The sequence below is a fragment of the Vombatus ursinus genome, unplaced genomic scaffold (genome assembly GCF_900497805.2).
Source record: "Vombatus ursinus unplaced genomic scaffold, bare-nosed wombat genome assembly UNPS02014805.1, whole genome shotgun sequence".
Classification (NCBI taxonomy): Eukaryota; Metazoa; Chordata; class Mammalia; order Diprotodontia; family Vombatidae; genus Vombatus; species Vombatus ursinus.
The window spans coordinates 14035410-14041098 of record NW_020954583.1 but is presented as its reverse complement, the minus strand read 5'-3'; the positions used below and the strand labels follow the sequence as shown (position 1 = coordinate 14041098).

The 5689-nt window shown below is 34.8% G+C and overlaps 1 pseudogene; it reads left to right on the top strand.

Annotated features, from left to right (window-relative positions):
* Positions 1-2967: 2967 nt before the first annotated feature.
* LOC114051755 lies at positions 2968-4046 on the top strand (annotated as a pseudogene).
* Positions 4047-5689: the final 1643 nt, after the last annotated feature.

Here is a 5689-nt window from a genome sequence, read left to right as displayed (position 1 = left end):
AAACAGATATACTCATTGTTTGATTTTTAATTTCTAAATACCTGATCTGGCAAAGAAGATCATATATCATTGAGTTTGTTAGTTTTATAATTCTCCATCAAAGTAACAAACATTCAATTTTGACCTACACATTCCTTAATTATCCTTTATCTTTTCATCAAATATAGAAAGCTTATATTTTAAAGTTAATGCCTTCAGAAAATTTATTCTGGTAGATAATTAAAAGAATAGTTTTAATCTTTACCTGTTTGTGTCAGGGAAGAATTTTAAGATTTGTTTTTGCCTAGGGTTCCATGATTTCTTAATTTTCTTTGCAGGACTGTGCTTCTGTTTAATAGTCATTTAAATTATTGAGTTATTCACTTACTAGGTTTTAGTACAACTATGCACACACGTAGCCTTAATTGCTTAAGTCTCAGAGAGGTTAACTGACTTACTGAGGTTAGGTCATTTAGCTAAATAAATGTCAGAGATAGGGTGAAATCCAAGACTTCCTGACTGCAAGTCTAGCACTATCCCCTATGCCTAACTGCTTCTCTTGTCTAGCGTACAATACTGGCAACGGCTGGCAAAAGCCCCAAAGCAGATAAACTTGTGACTTGCTTGAATGATAATTTTATTCTTTAATTCTTTCTCAACTGTTACTCTGGATCTAATTTGGTCCAATAAAGAGGAGTTTACTACTAAAATGAAAACAATGGGAATGTTGGGACAAATGATCACTCCATTACAGAGCTAATGACAGGAAGGGGAGGAAAACTTGATATACTCTGATGTGCACTCATTCTGTTATCGAGAATGAAAGAAACATGCAGGGATTATTCTGATGAAGAATAAAGGGGCACTGCCTAAAGACACCTATGTGGATGCAAAGGGTACTCATAGACTAACTCACAGTTAACAGATATTTTTAGATGATGGTAGCAAGGGCAATTAACTGATGATGAATACAGAAAAGCAGCATAGTTCTATCACGATAGTGTAAGGAATACAAAAGTCTAAATTAGCCAAGGCTAGCAAAGGAAAACAAAGAAAGAAAAAAATTAGCATGAAAAAATGTCAAAGATGGGATAGGACTGCTGTTTGTGTTGGGGTTGGAACAAAGTGAGAATCCTGAACTAATTTGCTCTTATTTTTTTTTTCTGTTTTCTCTTCCAAAGAGAATGATCTTTGGATCTGGAAGGGTAGGGCAAATATGATAGACAAGAAATAAAAACTTGAGATGGTTAGGTAGCAGCTACCTGCTTTTAATGAGTTAAACTCACAATTTTCAGGCAAACTATAACCTTGAGTATTGAAAGAACCGGAAGTTGTAATTGCTCAACCATTTTCAGTGATCTTTTGAAAGATATTGGAGAATGGGATAGATATCTCAGGTTTAAAAAAGAGCAAAAGTCCAAATTTTTAAAAAGGAACAGAGTCTTGCCAACTATATGTCAGTGACCTTGACACATCAAAGGGATGATTTTTGACCTGTAGAATTCGCAATAACAAAAAGACAGCATTGCTCCATTAAGAAAAACTCTAACTCATTCACATACTCATTACATTCTTTGACAAGGTAACTAGTACGGAAGATCAAGGAAATGCTATAGACTTGAACTTCAGTAAAGAATTTTAGAGTATGTCATGCTATACTTGTAGTTATCCACAAACACAGAGGTATAGTCTGGGTGCTAATACAATTAGGTGCATTTGAAACTGGCGGAATGACCAGATTCAAAGATTAATCACTGATGGAATAATGTGAGCTTAGAGAAATAGCTCATGGAATCTACCAAAGCTCTGTAGCCCAGTGCTAGTTAGCATTTTTCTCAATGATTTGGATAAAGGCACAATTCTTATCTTTGTCAAATTTGTAGATGTCATGGGAATTGAACTGCTATCACATTGGATGGTAGGAATGTAGAATGATTTTCATAAAGTATAAGAATGGGCCAAGTCAAATAGGATGTCATTTAATAGGGATGAATGTTGAATTCTACTTGTGAATTCAAAAGAAACCAATTTCACAAACAACAGATGGGTGAGATATGGCTAGAAAACAATTTCTATGAAAAAGGTGTGGGAATTTTTAATAAAAGTTAGAATAAATAAATACATTTTAAAATAAAATAATAAATTTTATTGCCAACAGTCAAAAAACCCCCAATGCTATCTTAGGTTATGGTGTACTTCAGGATTGTTTTAGCTGGCATTTCATTTACAACATTCTTTCATATGACTGTTAGTAGTTTGGAATTCCTTGATCATTTATCTATTGGGATATAGGTCTTGGCTATTATATCTATATATCTTTATTTAGCAAGTATACATATTTGTATATATGTATGTATTTCTATCTATCTATCTGTTAGTTGTCTATATATCTCGAATACAAAACCTTTATCTAAGAAATCTGATACAAAGGCTTTCCCTTTGTTTGACTACTTCCCTATTTATCCTTGATGCATTAATTTTGATGGTTCAGAAGCTTTTCAGTTTCACTTAATAAAATGAAATGTTTTCTCTTTTATAATTATCTCTATGCCTTGTTTGTCTAAGAATACATCTCCTACCAATAACTGCAAAAGGTATATGATCTGATTCACTTCTAATTTTTTTATAGTATGATCTTCAATATTAAGGTTATGTATATGATTTGAATATATTGTGAAATATAGCATACGGTATCTAGTTCTAGTTTCTGCCAGACTTCTTTTTGATTTTCCTAGCAATTAAAAAATGAAATAGAGAGTTTTTTCCTAAGTCATTTCTGTTACTATGGCTTAATGTTAATGTTTTTATTATTTTGAGCTCCTGCTGGGGTTTTGTTACTGTAGTCATATTCTATAGAAATTATTGTATAGGCTTGTCTGGAGTAGTTTTGCAGTAATGAAGGACTGTAATATTAAAAACCTGCTGATTTCTTTTATGTTTTGCTAACACCCAACACAACATTCATAAATCCATTCATTTAGCGTCCTTATGTTCAAAGCACTACTAGATACAACAAGAAGTAAAGTTCAGGAGAATTTGCCCAACTTGTACCCAGAGACTCTGGAATACACCTGTGAATCCTTGGAGGACCTCAAGCTTCTGTCTGGAAAGGCCCAGTTCCATCCACAGGACAGGTGGATAAAAAGAGCTTCAAAGCCTATTAGCCAAGAGAGAATGAGCAGACCACAGGTACCACAGGAGAAACCACTTTTATCTGAAGAGGCCATACTTGACAAAGCTCAACCATCAAAAGAAACTGATTCATTAATGAATGCCAGTAGTGGTGACTTGAGCAAGGAAGATGCCACAAGCGTCAATGGTGTTACCACAAGATCCGAGTCTGATGAAGAGAAAATCTTGTTTGAAATCCAAGAGGAGAAACAAACACCAGAAGAATTAAAAATGACTATAGACAAATACTTCCCAATTTCCCAGGACATGGTTAATATCCAAGAATCTTCGGAAGGAGACAGAGATTATTTTAGAAACAATTTTTCAAGAGAAGAAGACTATTTCACATCACTAGGCTGTCTGCCAAGCCACCTCCAGCCCCAGACATATAAACATGCATTGTAAAATATCAGAGGTACTAAGAACAACATCAGGAACCTCTTGTACCAGCTTTATGAAGCAATTGAATTGACTTATCAGAGTAAGCAAGGTTCTGAGGATCATCAGAATTACCATAAGGCCCTATTTGAAATGTAGATCAAGTGAAGCAGGAGCCAGTCCAAAAATATGGTTGGTGATACACAGCTCCTGGAAATCTGGCCTCTGGGTATGTCCTGTAGCATTGCCCTGAAATTACAGTCAGCCTTCATGGACCTCATGCCTAATGCCCAAGGTCTCCAAAGCAGCCTACAAGACAAGCTCCAACATGCAGGAACTTCATACCACCTTTTCCCTAAGGGTTTGAAGATCTAGACAAGCATCATCTGACCCAGAGCCAGTTTTAGCTGACTCAAGACCAGGGAAGTACTGAAGAACTGTTTTGTTTCTTAGAAGGTAGTATTCCTTTTGGTTGGAGTGTTGGACCACTTTCCCCTACTGAATATGGAACTTCCTAAAGAAAAAACATCTTGAATTGTGATATGGAATCAGGCTGATACTTTCAGATGCCTGGCAAGAAGTCTTGTGCTAGTTTATAGTTAGTAACTACACTCTGTATATGTTTCAGATTATGCAAATAAAGTTACATTGAAAATTTAAAAAAAAAAGAAGTAAAGTTCAAATTTTGTTAAGAAATTAACATGAAGTTCTATTTAATCATTTCTGATAGCTTGAAATTAAAACACAAACCATTAGCTAATCAAAGAGGAAATTAGTTAGCTTGTTTTAAAGTAGAAAGAATAAAGAATTTGCTATCATTGTTCCTTATTGCTGATGTTATACAAATGTGGGTAATATATCTATATGTAACATAGATATTACATGCATATTTTGTATAATCTTTTTAAAGCCTTCTACTAACTGGTGGCACTCTGCTAGGTTTTATGATGAACTATGATAATAATAATAATAATGATATTTCATGTATGACATTTTAAGTTTGCAAAGAATTTTATATACATTATCTGAGTATGTGTGTAGTACTCAAGGAAATTCTCCTTTTTAGTACTGATATGGTAACAGAGCCAGAATGGTGGAGTAGATACAGAGCAGATCTGGAAACCAGGAAGACCTGGGTTCAAATCTACTCTTTGACATATACTGGCTATGTGACCATTGGCCAGTCATTTAACCTCAGAGGTCCAGAAAAATCTCCAAGACTTTAAGTTGCAGAGAAGGTACTGACCTCCATTGACAGAGTTTCCTATACCAGTGAAATCACATCTCTAATCCCTATCCTAACAAAATGAAATAAAGATTTAAGTAAGAACAATGCAGGAATGTCTTGGCATTCCTATGTTCCTTTCCAAATGGTCACTGGACTACTAATTAGATTTCACCTTGTAGATGACAAAGCTGCTATAAAGATAATTCCAAGGGGAATAGTTACCTGGATGTTTTTCTACCTATCCCCATTCCCACAGAAGTTCCTGAATATGTCAATGCTAACCTCATTAACAAGCAATATCACAATTTTAGCTGATAAATTATTAACATAATATAATCTAGAATATGTGTGAACAAAATAATCTTCATCCAATCCTCCCACTGTCATCATTAACACTTTGTGAATAAGCCTATTAACTGTGAGCTATGTACATAATTCTTGTTACAGTTTGTTTATTGCTCTTCAGCAATTCTATAATCCTAAAGGATGAAAATATTTTTCATTTGTCACAGTGACACGTGCTATGAAGTGAAAATATGAACAGCTGCAAGATCCTGAAATGTTGATAAGAGTTTTTTTTTTTTTTGTAAAGTTTCAAATCAATCTCCTTTGTTGGAAGTTTCCTATTTATCTCAAATTAATTCCAGAACCTAATTCTAGGCTGCTAAAACTTAGATAAGACACACATACTCTAGGTGAAGAGGACAACAGTTTTAAAGAAATCTTAAAAGAAGTCACTTTACCATCACACACGAAGATTGTAATTGATTCCTTCTTAGAACTACAGGCAACCCAAGCATCCTCAGGCCCACCCAAAACACTCCCATTCTGTATGTAAAATATCCTGATTCCCCCCTTCCCCCTACACAGACACCATGCTTAGGGACTTCCTCTTGACTGGCGCCATGGGTGGCTAAAGAGATTGCCTTACCC